Raw genomic sequence first — 15,580 nt, 5'->3', positions numbered from 1 at the left:
AAATATGTACTTTGGTTTGGAAAGGGAGGTCAAGAAAAAAAAATCAAACAAAATCTGTGACTACTACTGTGATCCTCCCAAACAAAGAGTTAGTTTTCGTGAAAAAAAAAAACAAGGAATTTTCTGTGACCACCATCACTCGAGTGGTTGTAGACCTCTGACTGCACCTCCACAGTGATCATAGGTCTCAAACCAAGACTCAAAAAATGATCGCAAGCTTCAAAACTGTATTTCTGTGGTGATCACAGGTGTCGCAGATACCAGAATCCCCATCTAAAGTAGTCGTTAGCTTTCTGCTATGATCGTAGAGTGTCGCCAAACTCATAACAACAATCTACTGCAGTCGTAAGGTCCTGTGGAGGTGTCCTGTTGTGTTGCAGATTTCATAACCGTGATCTTCTGTGATCGTGAGCTCCAAAACAGCCTACTGCTATGATCTCAGGTCTTATAAACTCACTTACGATGGTCGCACGAGGTTGAGCAGCCACTCACGATGGTTAAAAAACTCAAAAAATGGTACCTGCTGTGATCGTAGGTCTCATACAGCCACCTACGATGGTTGCACAAGATCGAAACTTCTATCTTGAGTGTCGCAAGGTTCAGAGACAGTCACCATGGATATTTTAGGCACCAAACAACATCATTGCCGTGAGAACAGCCTGAATGCAGACTTTGAATAGGTGTTAACTCCCTATCGCATGATGCGATTAAGGTTTGTAGTAACAGAGGACCCCCGTAGGGGTGATATGAAATTGGAAACGAGAGAAGTTGAGGATGATTTAACGAAGAATCAGTTAATGGAGTTTGTAACAGTAGGTTTCGATGGAGGCAGAGAGTTTTTGGCTCTGATACCAAATTAAACTTAGAGAATTTCTTATTATTCAATTAATTAGCCCTAATTAGGCTTTAAAGTATTACAAAGATTTAAATAAGGAAAAGACTAAAAATGGCCTACAAACTAAGAATATAATAATAATGAATTAATCTAACAACTTCCATTTCAGAATCATCTTTACTATCAGTCCTTTCATTTCTAGTCATTGATCCATTCGCAATTGATGTTTTACTATCAAGAGAAATTGTAGATGAAACAGAAGGGGTGGATTCAACATCAGTAGAATCTGGAGAGGTGATGTCCAACCTTGCCAAGTTATTAGCCATTCTGTCAACTTCTGAGCTGCAACCTAGTACTTCATTCGTTTTGTGTTGTTTCCACAAAACCAGAAACATTGCCAACAGTAGTTTCTTTCACATTGAAGTCTTGCTCAATTTGTCTATTTGCTTTGAAGTCGATCCTGTACACATTTCAAAATTTATACCATCTTGTTTGGGCCATTCAAATGGCTCAATTTTCTCTTGTTCCATGATTTCCATAATTTTTTGAGTAAGTTAAACCTCCGGTAAGAGTACAATCATCTTGTTTGGCACGGCAAGCAGCACCCGAACTACCATAAACAGTTCCCACCAATTCAAGATTAGATTTGTTTGACTGTAAACAGGTGAACACCTTCCAAATTCTAACCCCACCGATCACCATTTCAAAACCATTAGAACTAGCACAATAATTAGGTAATGATTCCTCGGTAGAATGAAGCACACCTCTAGATGTTTCTGATGTCGTAGTAGTTCCTTCTCCTTCCATAGCTTCAAAATTTTCATCTTTCAATGAACTATTATGTTGCAAACCCTGAGAAGGGAAGCTCTAGATAGTTGTGGATGATCCAACTGAGTATTCTCAGGGTGTTAGGAAAATTCCCGGGCCATCTTCAATGAATATTACTTTGAACTGCCTGTCGTAGATCTTTTCTGCTTAGCTTCTTCTGATGATCCTTAAAAGAGTCGGACCTTGGAACATCCCTTCTTCTGCCTTCAGTGTTGATCACAACAGTAGTAGTCTCCTCAGAAGGTACAGTAGGAGTAGAGGTTGTGCTGGGGACAGTATCTACCCTAAAACAGTGGCAGACATTGTAGCAGATTGTTGGGTTGTGAGAGACAATGAAATGGAACCTATTGGTTCATAGATTTTGAATGCTGAATAGAGCTTTCTGAATTGATCCCAGTGTCTTTTTGTGGATGCAGTGTCCTAGCTTCCTTAGGTGGCCTCAATAGCTTAGGTGATTCTCCCTTGCTTACTACTGGTGAGCTAACTTCACTGAAGAGGAGCCAACTTTGTCACCAAACACTGAAGGCATAAGAAGGATTCATTAGAGGGCCAAACTTATTAACAGGCAAAGGATTAAGAGCAGAAGGATCCATAAACGGTACAGCTTGTGAACCTTGACCAACCGGATAATTATATTTCGACGTTTGAGGACCGGTAGTCGTATGGGTACCTGTCAAATGGTGAGTAGTTTGAGTCTGAAAGAACATAGGAGCAGGGTTGTAATGTTCAAAAAAAAAAATATTGACCAAGTCAACTATTCTTGACTCTGGGTCAACCATTGTTGACTTAAGTCAAGTCAACTATTGTTGACTCAAGTCAAGTCAATTCTAGTCAAACAACTTTGACTAAGTCAAATTGACTAAAGTCTTTTTAGGAAATTCTAAAAGAATTAGAATTTTTTTGTAATATCTAGATATTTTTTTGAAAATATCAAATATGATATTAGCTGATTTTTGTTTGTTGTTTCACTTTTTACACAAAGAAGGAAGAGAAAAGTAAGAAGAAAAATGAAGAGAAAAGAAAAAAGGAAGAGAAAGAAAAGAAGGTAAGGAAAAGAAAGAGAAACAAAAAAAAGGTAGGCCCTTGCAACTCTTTATGATAGTTTTAGTAAAATTAAAAAAAATATATTGACCAAGTCAACTATTCTTGACTCTGGGTCAACCATTGTTGACTTAAGTCAAGTCAACTATTGTTGACTCAAGTCAAGTCAATTCTAGTCAAACAACTTTGACTAAGTCAAATTGACTAAAGTCCTTTTAGGAAATTCTAAAAGAATTAGAATTTTTTTGTAATATCTAGATATTTTTTTGAAAATATCAAATATGATATTGGCTGATTTTTGTTTGTTGTTTCACTTTTTACACAAAGAAGGAAGAGAAAAATAAGAAGAAAAAGGAAGAGAAAGAAAAGAAGGTAAGGAAAAGAAAGAGAAACAAAAAAAAGGTAGGCCCTTGCAACTCTTTATGATAGTTTTAGTAAAATTAAAAAAAATATATATTGCTGATTTTATAGTTGTAAAGTAGAATTTGTTTTGTTTTTAAAACAATTCTGATTTAGTAATTTTAAAACTAAAATTATTTTGTAATTTTTTTTAACAACATGCATATACTTTATACATATTTATATTATTGTTTTTATGAGTTTAAAACATGCTAGTAGTTGTTTTGTTTAAAAAGAATTATTAAAACATGTATAAACCAACTACAAGTATATAATAATTCTTTTTAAACAAAACAACAACTACTAGCATGCTTTAGACTCATAAAAACAATAATATAAATATGTATAAAGTATGTGCATGTTGTTGAAAAAAAATTACAAAACAACTTTAGTTTTAAAATTACTAAATCAGAATTGTTTTAAAAACAAAACAAATTCTATTTTACAACTATAAAATCAGCAATATATATTTTTTTAAATTTTACTAAAACTATCATAAAGAGTTGCAAGGGCCTACCTTTTTTTTTGTTTCTCTTTCTTTTCCTTACCTTCTTTTCTTTCTCTTCATTTTTTCTTTTCTCTTCATTTTTTTTCTTACTTTTCTCTTCCTTCTTTGTGTAAAAAGTGAAACAACAAACAAAAATCAGCTAATATCATATTTGATATTTTCAAAAAAATATCTAGATATTACAAAAAAATTCTAATTCTTTTAGAATTTCCTAAAAAGATCTTAGTCAATTTGACTTAGTCAAAGTTGTTTGACTTGACTTGAGTCAACCTTAGTTGACTTGGTCAATATATATATATATATATATATATATATATATATATTTTTGAACATTACAAGGGTTGTACGAATTGGGTTGTATAGGGGAATAGTAGGGAATCTGATGAGTCGGGGTATAAGATGGAATGGGCTGGGAATTGGGTGGGGGGTTTACATTTTGATTCAACCTTGAGCCTGATGACCCAACCTTCTAAATATGGATCAGTCGGTCCTTTTATCAGACCTCAATTCTTCATGAGTGTCGGGATGAGTTATCTTGACAGTCTTGCAAGAACCGATAAATTTTACAGAAGGCTTTTGAGATGCCATTGTGCCAGCTGCAGCAGGAACTTTAACATGCACATCTCTTTTGGTCTTGGATGGAGCAAGTCACCATTGTTAGATTCGTTAACACTACTTGCATCCTTCCTTGATTGCTGCTGCTTAGGAACAGAAGGGACAGGCAATGTAGGCACAACAATATAGGAATCATGGTGTGCCTGGTTGCATTTCTGCTCATCCAAATTTGGTGGAGCAGAACTAGTTGAGCATATATCTGCATTCCATTCACGAAACCAGGGCTGGTTTATGTCCCAAACTGAAGAGGAAACGCTTTAGACACATCTCTTTTTGCAGCTGTTGTAGGGACTGTAGAATCTGAAACTCCAGCAGCCAATTGAGAAGACTGAGCCCTCGGAACAACCCAAGTACGTTTTGAAGAGGGTGAATTTTCTGGCTTGGGTGCGTCCGATGCTTTTGGTAAAGGGGGATTTCAGAAGTATACACAAAGAAAGGTCCAGATTGACTACTATTACCTCAAAGCTAGTAGCGAAGTTAATATGGGATCATTAGCATACTCCGATGGCATTTGAAGAGGCATTCATAATGTGTATCTAGATTTTATCAAATGGCTTCATTTTGAGGTGGGAGAAAGCCATAGGGACCGCTTCTGGTAGAATCAATGATTTGAGGAAACCTCCATTAAGGACTTGTTCCTGGGTCTCTTTCTACTTTGAAGAGGTAACAAAGAGGGGCAGGGGGAGAGAAAGGGACATGGTGAGGAATGTAGTGGTAGTCTAATTACGAGTTATCATGAAATTTGGTTTTATAAGAAATCTAAACAAGATTGGTAGATAGATTCCACTGCTACTTTGATTGCTTGCAGCAATGATACACCTTCACTTCCCCTGGTTGAAGTTAGGAGACTGGTTGAGGAATTTTAATGGTCTATTCCTGTTAGATCCATCTATTTGACCTCAGATTACATGTCTGGGTTGCCTTTTCATGCGTTCTTAGGGTTCCCGGAATCCATCCGAGCTACTTTCCTTTCTTTGGCCCACCTCTTTAGGTATATATATAGGGTGGGGATCCGTAGACTCATAGAAAATGAACTCATATGTTCACTCACAATCTTGACTGTGTAAGCAAGAAATCCAACAGTTGAGATAAATCTTAGGGATATGTGATGAATTCTTGAGATGGATATCTTGTCTCAACAGTTGGATTCCATGTATACATGGTTGGAATTGTGAGTGAACATATGAGTTCCCCTTCCATGAGTGTGTGTGTGTGTGTGCAAACTTAGCTAGGTGGTTTTTTATACCAAATTGTATCCTACTAAGACGATATCCTAACCATTTTGTGTTCCGCTAAAACAGGATCTCTATCCCAACCTGAATTACTTGGTTCAGGTTGGGTAATTTTGGGCCATTTGGCATTTTTTCCTGCTTTTCTTTTTTGCGAGTTGATAATATTTTCTATTTTATCATTATAACTATTTCATTTTATAAAAATCCATGTCATAGAGTAGTAGTAGACAAGGTTTTTTTGGGAGATTTTGGGTCTTTCTATTATAGATTTCAGCTTCTACTGCAGACTATTGTGTCTGGGAGAAGTAGAAGCCCAGAGTCTAGGAAGCTGCGTCTAGGAGGATCTTGTTTGTTACAGAAGCTGTAAAAGTATCGGGCTTTGCATGGAAGCCTAAAAATCTTGTTTGTTTGACAGTTTTTAGTTACTGGATTCTAGAAAAATGATCAAAATGCCCTTACAAGTAAAAAAAAAACGGTAAAAATGGAATATTTTGACTAAAACCTTGATAACTGTCCATACAAATATATAAAAATATATAATATAAACCAGTCATCAACATGTTTTATTCTATTACATGCCTTCAATTAACGTTGAAGTAAAAATACTAAATAGTATATCCAACCCCCGAACAAGTTCCAATCCCGAGTGACGCCATTGTGTCTTTGGGATTATTCTACAAAGTTGGATGTAAAATTTGTAAAAGTTAAAATAGAACCTAAAATTTATATTCCCCATTCAACAATCTAAATCCCAATAATTACCTCCAACCATGTCCCCCCAAGCATCGTCTGCCAACAATCTATTGTTATCAACGTCATTACCCACACCATTATTGCTTTTAAGCTTTTTCCATCGAGCCCTAAGGCTTTTTTTCCTATCCCAATGATTCTTATTTTTCTACTTATCGTAACAGACTCCAGTTTTAGCTTGGAATTGTGTTATCAATATGGTATAACTTGACGTTTTGAGTGTTGTACCAACCCTTTTGCCCTTAACCAATTACACAACAATGTCTTCTCATGTGTAATTGGGGTGTCCATTTAGTTATATTTTTGGGGGCTATTTCTTTTCCTGATCTACTCGCCATTTGACAAAATATAATGATCATAGAACCACCTTAAAATAAACAATTTCTTCAAAACAAATCCACTCACAATGACCCGTTATCCATTAACCAAACATCAAAACTCATGAATATTTTCAAACCTTCTAACTAAGACGCATTAGTTTCAAATAAGATTGGACTAAAATCAAATAAAATTTTAAATACAAATATGAGATAATTTGATACATTTCATGAACCATGAAAACAAGTGGGAAACCAATTTTCCCAACAAATTCTTTATCTTGCGACACACATGGGAAATTTGGTTTAGAGGGAAAAATGATAGAAATCTATTTTTCATTAAAAGTTTTTCTAGTAATCAAACACAATATTGGGAAATTCCATGAGCTATATCATATCTCATATCTTCTTTTCTTCAAAGCCAAATCAAATTTTTTTTTATGAATTGAATTCTCATGTGATATGTATTGAGATCCATGTGGTTGGAAGATCAAAACTAAATTTATTGGAAGATCAAAACAAGAATCATGTTACATGTACAGATCTGTACAAGATGAACAAAATCACATTTTGAAATACTTCAAGATCAGATCTACTAAATTTAATCCTTTGTGATTCCAAATCTGTGAAGGAAGATCAGAAATTTCTTACATTGGGACGATGATAAGGTCAATCGGAGCTTGATCGGATCTTTGCTTTTGTGTTTGGTTCGATTTCAACCTTGATCGAAAAATAAAGTGAATATCGAGTCATATTAACAAAAAATTGATGATAGAGTTCAGTTTGGCCATGGGGATTCGTACCTTTGGAAGTAAAATGAAAATAAATCGGAGCTTGATCGGACCTTTGCCTTTGTGCTTGGTTCGATTTCAACCTTGATCAAACAATAGAGTGAATATGACATAATGGAGCATGAAGCAAATCACGATTTTGAACAAGGAAGAAGATCACCGTCTTCAACCAGTAGGATTACTAGAATCCACAAGAAGAAAATGTCTGAAACCTTTAAAGAAATCAGAATTTATTTATTGATGAATGAGTTAAAAATAATGGAGAGAAAAAATTAATTCATTGATACTCTAATTGGGCTTTAAAGGGGAATTAAAAAGACTAATAAATGGAAAAGACAAAAAATGACAAATGACTAAAAATTCTAATACACCAGAATTATTCAACACTCCCCCTCAAGTTGGTGCATGGATATTCACAACACCCAACTTGGACAAGATACCTTCAAAGGCAGTTTTGCTAACACCTTTAGTAAGAATATCGGCGAGTTGCTGATATGTTGGAACAAATGAAATACAAATCTGCCCAGAAACAATCTTCTTTCTAATGAAATGTCGATCAACTTCGATATGTTTCGTTTTGTCATGTTGAACCGGATTTGCTGCTATTTTAATGGTTGATTTACTATCACAATATAGTGAAAAAGGGGCTGTTACGGGAAGACACAAATCAGCTAGTAAGATCTTGAGCCACAACAACTCACACACTCCAAGTACTATAGTTCTGTACTTTGACTCAACACTGAACCAAGAAACCACATCCTGTTTCTTACTACGCCAAGTTACCAAGTTGCCACCAACTTTAGTACAGTACCCCGAAGTGGATCGTCTACCAGTCACTAACCTAGCATAATCTACATCTGTCCACGCCTCAATGCGAAGATGACAATGATTGCTAAACAAAATACCTCAACCAGGACATCCTTTAAGATATCTAAGAATGCGATAAACAACAGTAAGAAGAGATGTTCGAGGCGAGTGCATAAACTGACTTACGACATTAACAACATAGGCAATGTCGGGACAAGTCATAGACAAGTAGATCAATTTTCCCACAAGACATTGATACTGGCCAATATTTAACAAACACTCCCCCTCAGAATCAGCCAACCTGTGATTCTGCTCAATAGGAGTATCAACTGGACGAGAACCAAGCTGCCCGGAATCACGGACTAAATCAATGACATATTTACGTTAAGAGATAAATCTACCAGAGTGGGATCGCGAAACCTCAATACCCAAAAAATAACAAAGATGGCCAAGGTCCTTAATCTCAAATTGATGGCTAAGTAGGACTTGACCTCGATAATGCCAACACTATCATCTCCAGTAAGGACAATATCATCCACATTAATTATTAGAATGATAGTTTTGCCCTTAGAGTACCGCAAGAAAAAATTGTGATCAGCAGAATTCTAATGGAAACCAAATTGATGCATTGCCTTACTAAAGCGCTCAGACCATGCACGAGGAAACTGCTTCAGTCCATAGAGAGCGACGAAGAAGACAGACATGTGTAGGAGAAGCAGGTGTGAGAAAACTAGGAGGTTGGACCATATAGACTTTTTCTTGAAGATCACCATTGAGAAATGCATTCTTGACGTCTAACTGAAAGAGAGGCCACCCTCTGATTGCGGTAATAGAAAAAAGAACTCGAATGATGGTCATCTTGGCAATTGGAGCGAATGTCTCTTGATAATCAATCACATAAGTCTGAGCATAGCTCTTTACCACCAGACGGGCTTTATAACGAGCAATAGAACCATCAAGATTATACTTAAGGGTGAAAACCCAACGACATCCCACAGTCTTCCTCCTAGGCGGAAGAGGAATAAGTTCCCAAGTCTGAGTCTTTTCAAGAGCATTCAACTCATCAATCATAGCAGCTCGCCACTCAGGATGGGCAATAGCATATGCAACCGTATTAGTAGAAGAAAACAGAGGCAAGAAAGCTCTGATAGGAGGGTGAGATAGCAGAATTAGATATATAATTAGAAATAGGATAAGTACAAATGCGCTTACCCTTGCGAGTGGTAATAGGACGATCATCACAAGGAACAGTAGGAGGCGAAGCTGAAGGCGAGGAAGCGCGCTAGTCTAGCATAGAAGTGATGGTTGTATTGCATGGTTCGTGATTGCCGAGAGTAGACTGCAATGAAGGAGGGGACGAGCTGACAGGGGGTGGAGAAGGAAGAACAAGCATAGGAAAATGAACTAACAAAGGAGATGGATATCATCATTAGGAGAATTTAGAGGAAACCACTCGGACTAAATATCAATTGACCCATTGTAGTATGAGGTATGCTCAAAGAAGGAAACATCCCGAAAAATGAAACGTCTTCGAGAAGAAGGATGAAAATAGCGGTATTTTTTCTGGGTAGAAGAATAACCCAAAAAAATACATTTAACAACCTTTGGGACAAGTTTAGTACGAGTTTGGTCAAAAATTTAAACAAAGTGACGCACCCAAATACGCGTGGAGCAAGTGGAAACAAAGGACAATCCGGATGGAACTTAGAGAAGGGCGTGACAAACTAAAGAACTCGGGAGGGAGTTCGATTAATAATATAAACAACAGTAAGAACCGCATTGGCCCAATAGGATTGTGGCACGTTCATGTGAATAGAGAGGGCACGGGCTAACTCTAGAATATGGTGATTTTTTCTTTCGGATCGACTATTTTGTTGAGGAGTCTTAACATTGGACATTTGGTGTTCAATGCCATACTCTAAACAAAGTTTCAAAACCTCACTATAAGTGTACTCAGTACTATGATTAGAACGGAATGTCTTAACGGTACGACCAAACTGGGTATGAACCATAGCAAGAAATTGCTTGAATATCCTATATACGTCACTCTTGTGTTTTATAAGATAGACCCAAGTGATACAACTGTGGTCATCGATGAACAAGACAAAATAACAAAAATCGAGAAGATGTAACGGGGGAAGGACCCCACATATCAGAGTGAATTAGGTCAAACATAGCAAGTATAGTAGTATTCATACTAATAGGATAATAAGAACGCACATGTTTAGCTAATTTTTTTTATGATCGATTCATGTTTAGCTAATTAACAAGTTTCACATGAAAAATCAAGTAAATTGTTATTATTAAATAAACTAGGGAACATATGTTTCAAATATCCAAAAGAAATGTGGCTTAAGCGTAAGTGCCAACACATTACAAGAGTCTTATTAGACTGACTACTACTACTAAGTTGAGAAACAGAATGAGTGCTATGTGAACCAGGTGCATCCAAGATATACAAGCCATTCACTTCACGTCTAGTGTCAATCGTCTTTTTCGACCTCAGATCCTGAAAGACACATTGAGAGTGATAAAAAGTTACACTGTAATTTAAATTTTTGGTAATGTTACTAACAAATATGAGATTAGTAGTAAGTTGAGGAACATGCAGTGTATAAGTAAAGGATAAAGAAGGTGTAACAAAAATTGACCTTGACCAGCTATAAAGGACAAAAAACCATCAACAAGACGAACCTTGCGATGACCAGAACAAACACTATAGGTTTGGAATAGGGAGGATGTACCGGTCATATTATCTGAGACACCAGAATCAATGATCCATGGTAAGGAGATTGTAGAAACACTGTGTGCAGATGCAAAGGTATCTGAGTGAGCGAAAGTAGAGACTGGTTGAGATGAAGCCTCTATTTGATTGAAATTTTTCTCAACTTGTCAAGTTTGGCTTAGGGTAGAGATACCGAATCCAAGGAGGTAGTAGCTGAAGGAGGTGCGAGATTAGTAGTCAGCTGAGAGGCTATATGAGCTGAAAGCCGTTGAGATTCTTGATGTAGCTGATTAGGACACCCATGAAGTACATAACAACGGGTCTTTACGTGACCCAATTTTCCACAATGATCACACTTGTATCGCTGATGTGTAGACAGAGACCCACTGGGAGATTGTGGAAAAGGTAGGCGAGCAAGTATGGCGGAGTGGTATGGCGGAGTGGTCTCCTGAAGAATAAGATAGGACAACTGTGCGACGACTCTCATCAGCCAATACATAAGAATACGTAGCCTATAAGGACGGAAATGAATCCATACCCAATAAATGAACTCTCGCATACTCAAACTCATCCCGGAGACCGACTAGAAACTGAAAGACTCGATTCTTATCCAGAATCGATGCATATAATCCCTTATCAGAAGGGTCCTTCCACGCATAGAACGAAGAATAGAAAGTCAACTCTACCCATCGAGCATGAAGTTGTGATATGTATGTAGTGATTGAAGAATCACCTTGAGAAAGGTGGGAAATCTCATGTTCTAAATTAAAAATGCGAACATTGTTTTGACGTTGCGAGTAGATGTTTTTTGCGGAATCCCATATCTGTTTTACTGTCGTGGAGAACATAAAACCCGTTGCAATATGTGGTTGCATAGATGTAAATAACCAAGAATGAACCATATAATCATTAGCAAACCAGTTGGAGTAATTAGGGTCAGTCGGTGCAGGTTGTTTGTCCACCCCTATGAGGTAATCGATTTTTCCTTTTCCACCAATGAACATTTCTACCGATCTTGCCCAAAGAAGATAATTGGGACCATCTAATTTCACAGTTTAATTTGAATACCTAGAAAGTCGATCGAATTAGAGGTAAGACCACCCGATCCATTACTATTGCCAGTGATCGAGGAAGAAGATACCTCGGAGGCCATCAAGGAGTAGATGTGTTTTGGTTTGAAGAGAATTCAAATAGGAAACTGATCGTAGCCCCCTAACGGTGGCAATACACGATCGTAAGAGGCGTGAAAGGTGATCAAATACTGCTGTAGGTGATCCGAACAGCCATCAACTTAATCTTAGGGCACCAAAAATCAATTCTATCGCTGTCATAAGTTTCAAACAGCCACTTGATGTGGTTACAATTGTCAAATAACAACTCTACTGTGAGTACAGTCTCATACAGCAACACTGTTGTAATCGCAAGCACTAAACCAACAATTTTCTGTGATTTCCAGCCTCAACCAGCAACTCTGTGGTGATTGCAAGCTCCAAAATCAACCAAACAGCAACACTGTTGTGATTGCCAGTCCCAAACAGTAATATTGTGGTGATCGCAGGCTCCAAACCAACCAAACGGCAACACTGCTGTGATTGCCAACCCCAAACAGCAACACTGCTGTGATCGTCAGCCCTTGTGGAGGTCCAAGCCTGTGTCACCTAACTTAGTTTTCAGCAAACAGCCAAGCTGCTGTCATCGTAAGCCTCTGTAGAGGTCCAAGATGCCATCGTTAGGCCTAACTAACACCAACCAGCAAACCTGCTGTTGCTGCAGCCCTTGATGGTGACTACACTATTGCCGTAGAGATTCAAACAATCCTCAAGACCCTATCACATGATGTGATTAGGGTGTGGAGCAAACAACCCCCGTAGGGGTGATCTAGTTATTGAAGTTGAGAGTTGTTGATGATAGGTTTAAGGAGGAAGAGGAAGATGAAGTTGCAACAAGGAGGAAAGGATGAGAGAGAGAGAGGAGGGGACAGTGGAACTCAACTCTGATACCAAGTTAAAAATAATGGAGAAAAAAAGTTAATTCATTGATTAGCCCTAATTGGACTTTAAAGGGGAATTAAAAAGACTAATAATTGGAAAAGACAAAAAATGACAAATGACTAAAAATTCTAATAAACCAGAATTATTCAACAGAATGTTCCAGCCATCCCACTACACCCTTATATAGAAAAAATAAATAAATAAGTTTTACTACAACTAGAAATACTACTAATTCTGATTCTAATAAAAAAGTCTTCCTTTGGCTTGCATGAATGTTCTACACTAGTCCCTCCACTTGAAAAAACTTGTCCTCTAGTTAGCTTATGGTAATTAGTGAGGAATTTGGTGCATAATACTCAAAGAAATCTTATACGTTGAAAGTCTTCGAGATAGTCATGTCATTAGGAAGATCAATGACATAAACATTGTTGTTAATTTTCCACAGGATCTTGAATGGTCCAATTTTCTTTTGCTTTAAATGTTGTACGTGCCTATTGGGAATCTCTCTTTATGAATATGAATCATAACCATATCATTTTCTTTGAAAACCTTTACTCGACGGTGTTTGTTTATTGTATTCCTCCAACTGCTTCTTGACATTAACATGAATTGAAGTCATCTTTTCAACCATGTGATCTGTAATAATGCTCATACCAGGTAATTTTGGTAATGGAACTAAATCCAATGTGTGTGTGAAGTCGACCGTACACAATCTCAAATGGTAGTTTTCCAGTAGGGTGATTTACCACATTATTGTACGCAAACTCAGCCTGGGCAAAGAGTGAGGTCCCACTGTTTAGGCTTCTCATTAGACACACTGCAAAATATCGCCCAAGATTTGGTTTACTACCGCTGTTTGACTATTTGTTTGTGGATGACACATACTACTGTATTACAATGATGTATCCAATCGTTTCCACAAATTACGTCAAAAGTGACTTAAGAATTTATTGTCACGATCAAAAGTAATAGTCTTGGGTATACCATGCAAAACACAACTTCTTTAAAGAACAAGTTGGCAATGTTGGTAGTATCTGATGTCTTCTTGCATGGAATGAAATGTGTCATCTTTGAAAACCTATCTGCTACAACAAAAATAGAATCCATACCTCGTTGAGTCTGTAGAAGATCCAATACGAAGTCCATAGAAAGATCTTCCCATGGTGCATTAGGTATCGGCAATGGGGTGTAAAGACTTGTGTTTTGTGTTTGACCTTTGGATATTTAGCAAGTATAACATCGTTGTGTATACCGTCCCACATCTCTCTTCAATTGTGGTCAGAAATACTATTCTTCAACTAGAGCTATGCTTTTGTCATACCCCATATGACGTCCAAGTCCTTCACCATGCTTTTCTCGAATGATGTGTTCCCGCAATGAGTTCTTTTAAATAGAAAACCATTCTGAATTTGGTATTCACCTGAACTTGGTTGTTTTGATATACATCTAACCCTTTCATCCTTAAAGTCTTCATCATCAACATATAAATCTTTCAAATAGTCAAACCCGATTACTTCACTTTTGATTGTCGTAGGGTTACTCGTCGACTTAAAGCATCTGTTACCTTATTCTGTACCCCATACTAGTGTTTCAATACAAACGTGAACTCTTGGATTGTTGCAATCCACCTAACTTGAATGTGATTTGGAGTTGTTGAACTATTGATGAACTTTAAGGCTTGATGATCGGTATGTAATATAAACTCTCTTTGCACTAGGTAATGCTTCCAATGTCATCAAGACTGAATCACGACATACAACTCTAACTCGTACATGGACCACCTCTTTTTAGCATAACTCAACTTCTCACTATAGAAGGAAATTAGCCTACCTTCCTGGGAAAGGACAGCTCCAATGCCTACATAGGAGGCATCACAATCCACCTTGAAAAATTTCTTCTCAAAATTGGGCAAAGCCAAAAAAACGGCGTAAGTCAACTTCTCCTTGATCAATCTGCTCATCATTTTCTGTCCAGTGGAACTGTTTTTGTTTCATGCAATCTGTAAGTGGTGTTGCAATGCTACTGAAGTTCTTCACAAAGTGCTTATAGAATGTTGCTTACTCGTGGAAATTGCGTACCTCACTAATTTTTATGCCCTTACTTTATCTTCATCAACTTTAATTCCTGAAGCACTTACCACGTAACCCAGAAATATAAAACTCAATTATAAATTTGCACATCTTGATATGACGTACAAACTATTCTTTTGAACATAGTGAACACATCCCATAAGTGTTGAACATGTTCTTCCACATTACAACTATCAATTAATATATCATCAAAATAAACAATCACAAATCATCCAATGAAGGGTTTTGAGTACCTGATTCATCACCCTCATAAACGTACTTGGTGCATTGGACAACCTGAATGGCATCACCAACCATTTTTACAAACCCTATTTGGTTTTGAAAGTTGTTTTCCATTCATCACCTGGTCTAATGCGAATTTGGTGGTATCCACTCTTTAGATTTATTTTAGAAAACACCTTAGACCCCTTTAGCATATTAAGCATGTCATCTAGTCGTGGTATAAGAAACCTATACTTCACGGTCATTTTGTTGATGGCTCTGTTGTCTATGCATAGCCTCAAACTCCCATCTTTCTTTGGAGTCAACAAAGCTGGGACAACACATGGGCTCATACTTTCCCTGATCAACACTTAAGAATCAATTCTTCAACTTAAATTTGCAGAATTTCAAACTCTTTTAGGCTCATCCTATAATGTGGCAGATTAGGCA

General features: G+C 37.1%; 1 long non-coding RNA gene across 3 annotated transcripts in view; it reads left to right on the top strand.

The window, feature by feature from the left end:
* Nucleotides 1–15,580, top strand: part of LOC147398129 (uncharacterized) — a 35,479-nt gene that overhangs the window by 16,194 nt on the left and 3,705 nt on the right. The window contains exon 3 of one of the 3 annotated variants that reach the window (XR_015179765.1): nucleotides 14,557–14,766. The exons of the other annotated variants lie outside the window; for them this stretch is intronic. This is a non-coding gene — a long non-coding RNA (uncharacterized LOC147398129). The remainder of the gene's footprint in view (nucleotides 1–14,556; nucleotides 14,767–15,580) is intronic. 3 annotated transcript variants of the gene reach the window in all.

This window comes from Akebia trifoliata, chromosome 7 (genome assembly GCF_017979445.1).
Source record: "Akebia trifoliata isolate Shusen 1 chromosome 7, ASM1797944v1, whole genome shotgun sequence".
NCBI lineage: Eukaryota > Viridiplantae > Streptophyta > Magnoliopsida > Ranunculales > Lardizabalaceae > Akebia > Akebia trifoliata.
Note: the sequence above shows the minus strand (reverse complement) of the source record. Positions and strands in the feature narration are given on the sequence as shown.